Below are 12,048 nucleotides of genomic sequence, written 5' to 3'. Positions count from 1 at the left end.
GACAGACAGTGAGAGGACTTTAAAAAAAAAAAATAAAAAATCAGGATTTGAAAGTTAAATTTTGGAGGCAACCCTTCAATGCCATCAACTTTGCAACAAATTCCACTGCCTACCACTGGTTTGATCAATATAGGGCATGAACTATTTCAACAGATCCTGCCTGGTTTTAGTGGAAGTAAAAAAGTTAAAATTCAGGGTTTCCTTTGGATCCTAGTCCCATCCTTCCCAATGGAGTGCCTGTCCTTTCTACATAACTTCAATACTCATTCTTTCATATCAAAGTAAATGTAGCGAGCAGGATGATGACTGACATCTGAACCAAGACAATGGGGTAAGGACCCAGTGTCTAGTAGCCTTGTGCTTTGACAGACATTTTCTCCTGGTGACTGTTAGCCATTGTTTGATAACTACAGACTTCCCTTCCCACAGACCTTTCTGAACCCTGCTGTCTTTGAACAACACACAAAATGTGAAGAAAAGTATTTACCAGCCAGTAATTACAAGCCACCCCTCATGTAAAGGTAAACGGTAATGAAGAATGTGCAAAGAATAGTTAGCGCTGTCAAAAGAAAAAAAAATCTTGTTAAACGTAAAGCCATGCAGAATGCCTTATAGACTTATCCTGCAGTAACTGTATCAATTAACCATGCTAAAAGCCCTAACTCAGATGGGCACTGCACACAGCATGTCTGCCAGTGTTTTATTATCAAGTCCATTATGATGAGTTCTTGTCCTAGACAAAAGGAGAACAGAAAAAGAATTCAGGCTGACAAATTAGACTTGAAATCAGTTTCATTTACATAACGACTGGAAGTTCATTAATAACAGAGTTTTAATTATTCATGCTCTTGTTTCACTAGATACAGCAGTTTTCCCCCTGCTGTGCTGGATGTCTGGATTAGCTAAAATGAACCATAGCAAACGGATAGACTGCCCAGATTTCTTAAGTTCTTTGCTGCTTTCAAACTACCAGGGAGAACACTTGGGGGTGGAGAGGTAGGAAAGGGCAGGGGGAGGGTAAGAAACCCTTTTCTTCAGCTGTTATAACATGCTAATGAAGGAGATATTTGAATTCTGCTTTGGGTGCAAACTTTGATTTGATGGGAACTCAGCCTCAAAATCCAAGCCATAAGAAAAAGTTTCAGAAACAGATCCCAGATTCTGTATCAATTTGTCAACTTCTAGTTCCTTATTTAGATCACTTTAGATCAGTAGCATCAACACTGGATATTGGTGTGAGCAGAGAGCATTTCTAGAGAATAACCACATTTCAGTCTCTCATAAAGAACTGTTTAGCATCTGTGCTAAAATCATGGTGATTTAATAAATTGAGTTTTCTCCCATTTCTTCCATGGGCTCTTGCTTTGTATGTTTCTTCTGGGGTCAGCTTAATTTTTGAAGTGGAATAAAGAAGGTCAGAAACTAATATATTTTCTACAGAAAAAAATGAGATTACTAGGATCTTTGTAAAAAATTCATCAAAACGCAACAATGAATGAACATCTTTATCTTATAAGAATAAGTTTTTCCTGTCACAGCATCTAACAAGTATCTCCCATTGACTTCAACATATCCTGCAGTGAAAGAATAGGACCCGTGGATTTTACATGACTATTTGCTATTCAGTGAAACCTGAGGGCCCTACTCTCCCGCTGCAGGATGCATGTAATACCCATTGAAATCAATGGGAATTACTCTTATGTCCTGCAGCACAACCGGGCCTCACAGCTACATGTTGTGAACTATGAACACTGGCAGGTGGACAAAGTGAGGGATATATTTGAAAAATGATGCTTACTAAAAGCTGTAAGTTATACTTTGAAATTCTTCCTTTTTCTCATAGCATGTAACTAAGGCATGAGACCATGGGTCTTTTCTTCCAAAACCTGAAGTTTTCTGAAAACAAAACAATGAATGGAATAAAAGGATTTTGTGTAGAAATGAAAGCAAACAAATGATCTCTTAAGCTTTTACTGTTCAGTGTTTGCTTTTTGCTGGAAATGCCAGTAGCTTTTTTGCTCACTTTCTCTCTGTCCTTGAAAAATTAATAATATAGCTAGAAAAAAATAATAACAATGAAAAAAGTCTTAAGAGGACAGAAAGGCAGGGATTCAATAGACATCTGGATCATGTTTGCTCTGGTACTTTTTTTAGGAGCCTTTTGTATTATGTTGCTGCAGGGGGCAAAGAAGAGAGGTTTCCCCTGTATTTATATTTGAATTCTGGTACAAGTAACCAGCCATCTATTTTTTGTCAATATGTTGCATCTTCTAATTCTGTTTATAGGCAGATAGTTTGCACATCTTGTATATCATGTCCATTATAAATGTCATTGAACGTGCACAATTTTTTTTTTTTTCTTTTTAAATGGAAGCCAATTGTAAAGTAAGAGAAAGGAAAAATATAAAGCTAGAAGTCCAAAGAGTTAGACTACATTCCAGCTATATCACTGTCTCTCACCAGCTAGCTTACCTGTTGACCCTGGGCCAAACCAAAAACGCCTCAGCCATGCTGATGGCTAAGGAATATGTTTGTATATAATTATTCATCTGAAATGTTCTGTAGTGCTGGACAAAAATTCTGGGAGTCACTGTTCACCACTGTGAATAAGCAGTGCATAAACTGACCTTGTATTTTCAGGCCCTCTCCCTGGAAATAAGGTGACAGCATTTCCCTGACTGATCAGTTTACTCCATGAATACGTTCCTCAGTCAGGTTATAGTGATGAACACAGTAAAAATCTGAAATGAAGAGAACCTTTAGATTGCTGCTTGAGAAGATTTGGTTGATGTGGACAATTTCCTATCAGTCTGAGAGTGAAAAGGCATAAGGGTTGTATGGATTCATTAACCATGTAATAGGTTTTTTATTGGACTTCACAAAAATAATGTTTCTTACACCTAGCTCCAAATTTAGGTTGTTTATAAAGAAGCTAGTGCTCAGCTGACAGACTTGATAGGGTCTAGTGCAAAAAGAGGCCTGCTTACCACAGAGGTTTTGTAAGGACAGAGATCTTCCCAGAAATTTGTCAAAAAGTAAGCAAGTTTATTCCAACCTAGTCTATGAATACATTTCATTCTTATTCTCACCAAGTTCCCAGACATATGATGTCTCTCACATTCCTATGGGAGATCCTATGTTTCTAACTGTTCTTCTAATCTTTTAGGAAGCATACCAGGCAGTTCCCATTGCACAGATGGCATGCAGTGACTGACTGAACTAGCAGACTTGGTGCTGTCTCAGTGCCTTTTACTGGCAAGAACTGATTGAGTAGCCCTGATTGATACTCTTAGTACTAGCTGGACAATCTGCCTTGCTATGTTTAATCCACAGACCATGTGGCTGTTGGGAGACACTTTTTTTTAACAGCTTTTTAACAATTTACAAGGGCAGCTTTTTTGAGAAATTATCTTTCCTGGTTTTAACATGTTGCTGTCTCTACACGTTCTTCGTCTATCACTGGATTTTCTAAAAAAACCCATCCCTTATATCTCAGTGTGGTTTATTTTCAGTTGTTTTGAAGTTTTAGAATATAACTCTGCAGTGTAAAATCCTGGAAAATGACTTAGTGAAAAAGTGTCACAAATGCAATCATGAAAAAATATGGACACACATATCACCTCCTTGTCATTGACAGAACATGTTGCTGAAAAACCTAACAAAGAGATAAAAGCTTTAAACAACACATTAGGGCAAATTAAACAGACTGAAGGACTCAGATTGTTCTTCTGTCCCACATTTTCAAATATTCTAAATCCAAGCCTAGCCAAAACTTGACTGTGTGAGGCTTAAGCTAACAAATAGAGCTCTTAATTTTTACACAAGAAATTAAAGATTAAAATTACCTACCTTTGATCACTTCTTCTTGAAGAGTGACTTACAGCACACGTTTTTGAACTTGTCAAACCTAACAGTTTTCTTTAAATCAAGTCACAAACTCAATCCGATTTGGACCACTAAACAGTGTGTGATGCAGTGAATATGCATTTTTCCACACAGCTAATAGGAGAATTATGTACTACCTCTTCTTTAAGGATACTTATGTTGAGAGGAAGAGACAAAAGAAAGTTGTTTTTCAGATCTAATCTTTGTTATCTCCATTTTCCACATTTAGAGTCCTCATGGTTTTACCTGCTCTCACCAGGTAATTTCCAGTCATTCACTAGTTTCTCTTTAGCCTCAATAAGGAAATCTTCAAGTAAGGTTAGTGCAGAAGATTAAGACTGCATTAAGATTAAGTCTGAAATGTTCTGCTACCAATTAGCCCTCTAGTATTTCTGTAAGCCTTGAATTTTTGATGCGATCAATGACACCAAGTGGAGCCATCTTCTGTGGAGTGGTTATTAAAGATATAAAAATCAATACAAAGATGATACTTGGAAATCTATATCACAAGATAATGAATCACCATGAGAGCCAGCTAAGATGGAATGTCAGCAAACCAAACAGAAGGTTTGTGCATAACAAATTATTTGATGCCAGTAGAGTTTAAGCTAAATTTTGCATGAGACAGAAGTCTTCAGGCAACACTTACGATACATTTGCATGGCAAGGTTTTAATGAGATGAAGACACAAGACCAACCATGCACAGGGCTTTTTTGTGCATTAGAGAGACAGGAGGAGTGAGAGATGATTGAGACATATGGGATTAAGACAATAATGCTATAATTTGACTTTAATGACAAAACAGCATCAAAATCTTTCTCTGTCAATAATCCTCATTCAGTTTCTTTAAAATGAAACATTATTTGCCTGCACCTTAAATACTGATTGTTATTGGAGTTGTGTATTGGAGCTTCACAGGATACTCCAGATTTAATTTGAACTAGGGATTGATTTAGTTGCCTTCAAAGACAGGTTTTCCTTTCCAAAATTGAACTAGTGCATGACTTTGCAAGTTCATTTGGCTTTACTGCTCGACACTATTGTATGAGACTTTACAACATTTATGGTACGTTTTGCCCTGCTGATCTCTTGTTCACTCACATGTACAGACACACATACAGACTACTATTAAAACAAACACTCTTGCTGCCCCCCTGCCTTTTCCCTGGGAAATACATTCCTCACTAAAAGCTACTGATTCAAAAGACTCACACAGTTCAAATCCATATTATATGAAAAACATAATCACTTTGAACTTCTAATATATCAATTAGAAGGCTCTTAGAGCATTTTACTATCATTAGTTATGCTATAACTTTTCTGAAAGATGAGAACAGCACATTCCCATTTTGCAGATCACTACTGAGGGATGTAAAAAACCAAAGAAACTAATGTTAAGAAATGACAAGGTCTTAGGCAACTTGAATTGTCTTCAGTTGTGGGACATTTACCTGCTAATTGCCTATCTTGCCTATTTAAACTGTGAGATCTGTGGGATGCAGCTAAATTACTATGAGTCTCAGCCTGGGCCTCTGAACGCTAATGGAATTCAAATGAATGATATTAATAAAAATCAAATAATAGTATCCCATAGGAAGTCTAGAAGATCCGGAATGACAACAGGTCCTATAATGCATTTTATTGTACAGTAGCTGCAAAGTCAATCTTAGCATAACGTTCACATAGCTTTACGCCAACATTTTTTTAGATTTTGGGTTTTTTTGTTTGTTTGTTTTTGTACAAACTGAATATATTCCTTTTTAGACTCTATATTCCCTTTCGAGGGCTATTTGCTCTTATTCAGTAGGATTAGGGCACTTTGAAAGCACCTGTTGTGGTACAATAAAACCCTTCTGTTTCCTTGTTTTTGCTAGGCACACATAGCTTTCACGTTTGCAGCTGGTAAGTAGCAACACTCACAGATAATCATGCCCACAATCACAGCTTATTGTGCTTTTAACAGGACACTAAATGCAAGCCTGTTATTCTTTGTTAATCAGTAACTGTGTGTTGGTTGACAGCCACTAGATTTTTTTTTTTTTTTAGTGTGCAATTTCTCACCTATGACAAATCCCCTATCCAAATCAAGAGACTAAAAGACAACAGCAGTTCAGATCCCCAACACGGTACAAGCATACCTACAAATGTTGTGTTATTTGAGAATTGGCTCTTTGTCCTGTAAGCAAGACAACCACCAAAACTTTGCAGCAACTCTACTGCTATTGTCTAGATATTAACTGGTGAGTTCGTGAATTAACCATGTAGTTGCATAGCAAAGCTACTTCAAAACTGAGAAATAAAGAAGAGCCGTGACATACTTTGTGCAGTTTTCAACACTCATTGCAATTTTGACTTAATTTGTTTCCCTCCCTCTTTGCATCTTGAGTTTTTGAAGGTAAATGAACCATTCGGTGTCATAAAACAAGGAGAACTAGAACAGCCTTCAGTAAAAACAAAAACTAACGGGAAAAGGAGATCTTTTGCAGGCAACATTTCACATGGCTCAAAACGTCTTTGCCGCAGTTTAAATTCTGCAGCCTTTCCATTGTTCTGACACCTCTTTATTGTTCCTTTTAAGTGCAAATGCCTAGGTAGCATCACTATAAATGAAACAGTAGTGTTCACAGATTGCATTCAACGGCTGTTAGAGATTCCTCTCCTTCATCTACACAATTTGCATCTATTATAGGTTCAAGAATATAGCTTTTGCCACTTCTCAGTGACCTCAGAAGGGCACAAGATCCCATCCTAAAGAACTACAGTGAGGTTGATCTTTAAAGCCCTTCCTAGAGGCAGACCTGCTACGATGCTTACGGAGGGATAGGAGTACGGGAAGAAGTCGGTATGGTGAACAATGAAAGACAGCACTGTGATGTGCAATACAAGTTCTCTGAATTATCTCATTTTGTGATAGCCACCACAAAATTTAGGGTGTTTAATTTGAACTGCTAATAAAGATGCAGAGCCCTACTCTGAGACTAAGGCACAGGCATTCACGGCCTCCTGAGCATGGCTCTGAGGGGTTTTGCAGTGATTTGTGCAGTAGTCTGCCTCTGGGGTGCAAGAAAGAGGGGGGTGAATGCATTTTGTACCTGTGAAATTCACATTTCTTTCACAGTACCTCAGGGAAAAAGAGTGAATGGAGGACAGACTGTATCATCTCTCTTAATTCCCTATTATCAGTTATGTGCTGAGAATATTTTAACAAGGGGTTCCTTCAAAAATTAACCATTATGGCCTGAGCTAAACCCCCGGCTAGTAGAAGGGAAGTGTTTTCATGCATAGAAAGATAACATGCAGGAGATGCTCTGTGTTTGCTTTGTGATTGCTCAAACCAAGAGAAGAGACAACTGCTCTTAATAAATCAAATATACGAAATGCAGAAGCTGCCTATTGTTTATTTCTGAGAAAATAATATTTTGATGATTTGACTGCTCTCCTTTGATAGAAAGTTTTATAGATGAGATCCAGAACCTTTGTCCCTTCTGTGGAAATGTTTGCAATTGACAGATGTGACATTCTGGACTTCATTCTAATAACTAAGATATTAAAATTGTGAGTTGTTTATGGAAGAAACTTAACAGTATTTATGTTCAGTACTTAGAGCAGGCCTGATTTAGGAAGGCAGACCTTTAGGTATGGAGCCAATTATAACCAGGCTAGAGGTGATAGCATATAGAATGTGTTTTTATGTGATAATAATTGTACAGGATAATAAGTCCAACATTTCAAGAGAGTCACACTGCAGCGTGTGATGCCATTGATGTTGAGGTAGTACACACATTGTCCTTTCTGTCATGAGGCTCCACTATTACAATATTCACATAAAGTGGAAGCAAAAAGACTACTGCTATTATTATTATTATTTTTCTTTGTTGTGTCTCTCAGGAATCAGAAGATAAGCCAAAGCCTGGAGACAGGAATGCATTGTAGTAGGCCACCCTGCTGAACAACTAAAACAATAAGATATCATATGCTTTATCTCCATGACAATGCAATGGGATTATATTATTTTATCTTGTTTTACTAGCAAGGCATAATTGTATACAGCCTTCTCATGGAGCACACAAAGTACTGAGACTGGGAATTTGAAAAAAGGAGCTAGGTGTATGGAAAGACTTTCTTCCACTCTGATCAATAGAATGAAAATCTGAAGAATCACTGACACAACATCTTTCATATTCTCATTCTTTTTCTAAATAGAGAACGTATTTCACTTACAGAAGTGAACTATTATAAATGCAGTTGGAGTCTGCATTATCTGTCCTTTGTATCCCAGTCATCTGCTTAAAATCTTTCTCTTTGTCATACTTTTTTCTTTTAAAAGAAGAGACTTAGGTAAAATCTCTTCAATGACCGTAAGAATTTATAAGCAAATACTCCATTTGCATATCTAGTTTTCATGCAATACAAAGTAAACCTCTCTTTAAACACATAATAGACACATCTTCCTGAAGACAGATACTTGCTTCAAATAATGTTTTGTTCCATAGTTAAAAGAGATGAGATTTCCTCGCATAACCTACAACAAAATATTGGAAAGGACTAACTTCGCTGATTACTTGCCTATCTATTTTAAAAGTGACACTTGTCTATTACTGCCTTAAGCACCTTGCAGCAAGACTTCAGAGTCTCACTACAGCTATGCCATCAAATGTGTTGCTATTATTCTCCTATAAATCTGAACCCGAGACATAGAAGTGCAAATCACAATGCCTCAACCTTCTAAAGTAGGCAGTGACTATACAGAATATGGATTTTTTAACTCCTCTAAACATTCTAGCAATTAATTTTCAGCTACACCTTTTACCTATCTAGCACAAAATTAATTTATGTAACATACTTTGAGTCTCCAAATTAACTTAAATACAAGTTTTCTTCTATTAGGAGAACACAGAAGTCTTTAAGATGAGGTTACAACATGATGTTATTAATATTCAAATGAAAGCGAGTACTACCATAGTTATTAAAATCCAGAAAGTCTTCAAGGACTACATTTGCCCCTAAACTCACTCGCTGCCCACTTGTCCTTGCCTAATGACTTAAAGATTGTCCATTATTACTAGAAAAGAGGAGTGGAGTACAGATATCACAGAAGGTGTAAAACAAGCACAATATACGCTTATGTAAATAGATGAATTTCATATTCCTCTGTATTTCCCACTAAAACTGCATTTGAAACAAGGTAATTAAATTAGACTACTGGTAGAACTCCAGGAGAGATTAGCTCAATCAGACGGAAAATTCCCAATAGCTTCATTGATATTCGGTTGCACCCTTCCAGACAGAGAGGTGAATACAGAACAAACAGATGCAAGCAGGAAGATAACCACTTGGCAAAACCCGGACACAAGAGCACAGTAGCCAGCTAAGTACAATCATCCAAGTAGGACGGGGAGCACAGAAAATGGTTCATTAGGAACCCTTACAAGGCTTTTCAGCCTCACGTGGCACCCTTTTCAGCCCCTTGACACTAAACGCCAAATGCTACTGGCCTCTCTCTCAAAAACAGCATTATTTTTAATTGTCACCGTGGCTGCACAAGCAGTGCCAGGAGTCACCCCTCTCACTTGCCTCATGCTTCCCACCACCTGGTGCTGGCAAAGATCCCTTTGGCTGGCAAGGCAGTGAGACTTTATTTTTCCTTGTGGCTCTTTTGTAAAGGGTACAATGTGGATCGTTGTCTCCTTACGTATAATTAAGTGCTTAAGTGGCAGCATGTCATGCTGCAATGTTGGGATCTTAGCCTGGGTCCTGAACTAGCTGGAAGGCTCAGAGGGCTGACAGACAGCATTGCACTGAATAACAGTGGTGAAAATTGCCAGAGATAGAGTTAATTCACCTAGGGGATAAATGCACATGAGAAATTTAAAGGGGCCTACCTGCATCTCAACTTTGTCACAAACGCTTTAAGGAAAGGATAGAAGGAAACAGTGATGAAGAACCAGCCAGATTAAGTCTGCCACAGTAGGATCTCCAATCCCTTATGGGTCTTACCCAAGATTAGGTCTCATTGTGCCCAGCTTCAGATGAAGTGATGTGCTTGGAGTGCTGTCACCTGCAGGAAGCACAAAACCAAACCCAAACAAACACAAAATATTAGTGCATTTAAAATGCAAACATTACAAGCCATAAAAAAGCAAAACACGATAAATTCACTCACATTCCTGGTCAGAAATAAGTCTATATTTATCTAGCAAAGGGAAGGACATAGGGTACTTTTCTTCCTTGGTTAGTGAACCCTGAGGACTGCCAGAATGGTGCTGCAGAGAGAGAGGAAGGAATGAAGGAAAAGTTGGCTGAATGAATCCAAGAGCTCAGTTTGGTGGATGAGAACAGATAAAAACCTGCCAAATCCTATGTAGCAATGGAAGGGGGGGGGTTAATAAAAATTTAAAAATCCCCCAAACCAATCAATTCTTAATCTTCAACAATTAATTATTTGATGAGAGCATTGTTGCCACCTGCCTGTATTGATCATGAAAATTAAGGTCATTCAGTGAAAGGCTGCCACCACCATTAAATCTGAATTTCTTTCTTGTCCAGAGGGAAAGTATTTGCCTTTGGAGACTGAATAAAAACAGGTCTGAATTCTTCCTCAAGCATGGATCCAGTGAGAAAGACAAAGGGGTTATTTTGATTTGCACGCCATTGCTTCCTTTCATGCTTTTTTTTCTTGAAGTGGCATGTGCTCCTTTAAAAGGAGCAGGCTCTCAGCTTGCCATGGGACCCCATTGTTTTCTATATCTGGTTGAAATAAACCTCCTGAAATATGTTTGGTTTCTCTTATATTTCAAAGTGGTGGCCAATAGTCAGCTGCGAATGGGCTCAAAGTGATCTCAGCCAGTACAGATTTAAAACTCCCTCAGGACTTGCTGTGAAACAAAGCACAGTAAAACCTCATCATCTTCATCTGTGAAATTCTGGTCAAACCTTCCTTTCAGCTATTCAAATCTGAAGATGTTCTTTTGACATCAGTGCAGAGAATGTTAGATTCCCAGCTAATGCAAGCAAGCAAATTTCAACTGAATTTAGTGAAATTACTTCAGGATTTGGCTTTGTGGCTAAGCTCACTGTTCCATATGCTTAACTGAGTTGAGAAAAAAATAAAAAAGAGGAGAATCATAGTAAGTATAACAACATACATTAAGTGTAGTTTTCACATTCATAATACCCATCTTAACCATTATCTTTGGAACAGTATCTAATTAATACTTCTGGACCAGGTCTTTTATGCTGGCAATAATACTTTTCATATCATTTTCATTTGAATTTTTCTTAATATTTTCTTTGTCTGGGTTCTCTGCCTTAATCCAAATTAACTTTGCTTTTATGTAATGCCCCTGGCAGACTTTGAGACACACAGCACAGAGTCACATTACACTAATCCATGGCAAATGTGGAAAACTGATGAAAAGACGGTGGCTCCTTTTGTGGGGTAGAGGGGGGAGAGGGAAGGACATGTTGGATTGGGGTAATTTTCTGTCGAGTCATCCTGCCAAGATCATATAATCTCTAAACCTGACATCAGGAATACAGGGATGGGACTTTTGGTGTCAGCCAGAAGTTACACTGAATTAGGTATAATGTGAAACTGCACCGTGAGAAGGGAAAAGTCACTTCTGGGCATCTTAGAGAGCTGTGAAATGCCCTCCCAGCTTAAGAGAGAGGAATGAGGCTACAGGCCTGTCAGAAGAAAAGAATTTAAAGTGAGGTTGTGTCTGAGGGGAGGGTAGACTCAGTCAGTGTAGACGCAGAGTTTGATCCACAGCTCTCTGAAGTCAAATGTTTTAGTTTACGTCAATGGCCTTTGATTAGGCCCAGAGAGAGCTGTAAGATCCAAGGGCTGCCAGGCTTGGTTACAGTCATCAATATTATAAATCCCTGAGAGAGTTTCCTCACTAAACTCTAGGCCTTTTTGCTGCAGGACGCTAACTAAGGGCATGATCCTGAGCAAAGTTAGTCCCATCGGCTCCAAAGGCCATAAATTCTCTTGGCCATCTTGCAGCAGACACAGATAGCCTGGTTTGCTGTAGCTGCTTAATATGAGCACTAGAAAGGGTGAGAAAGACATTTTCTGGCAAAATGAAGCTATTCTCATAGCCAAAACTGGGGTTTCCTCTGAGAGTGGGGTGAGTTAGAAAGGTCCCAGCCTTCTGTAC

At 38.2% G+C, this 12,048-nt stretch overlaps 1 protein-coding gene across 29 annotated transcripts in view; it reads right to left on the bottom strand.

The window, feature by feature from the left end:
* The window catches only part of ADGRL2 (adhesion G protein-coupled receptor L2), a 393,248-nt gene that overhangs the window by 305,093 nt on the left and 76,107 nt on the right, over window positions 1–12,048 (bottom strand). For 28 of the 29 annotated variants that reach the window (XM_026853639.1, XM_026853640.1, XM_026853642.1 and 25 more), the window contains exon 2: window positions 9,769–9,944. The gene's annotated coding sequence lies outside the window, so the exon portion shown is untranslated. The remainder of the gene's footprint in view (window positions 1–9,768; window positions 9,945–12,048) is intronic. The other variant, XM_026853614.1, reaches the window with a different exon arrangement.

Source organism: Athene cunicularia (genome assembly GCF_003259725.1).
Source record: "Athene cunicularia isolate RWA chromosome 8 unlocalized genomic scaffold, athCun1 chr8_part1, whole genome shotgun sequence".
Taxonomy (NCBI): Eukaryota; Metazoa; Chordata; class Aves; order Strigiformes; family Strigidae; genus Athene; species Athene cunicularia.
This window is presented reverse-complemented; position numbering and strand designations above follow the sequence as displayed.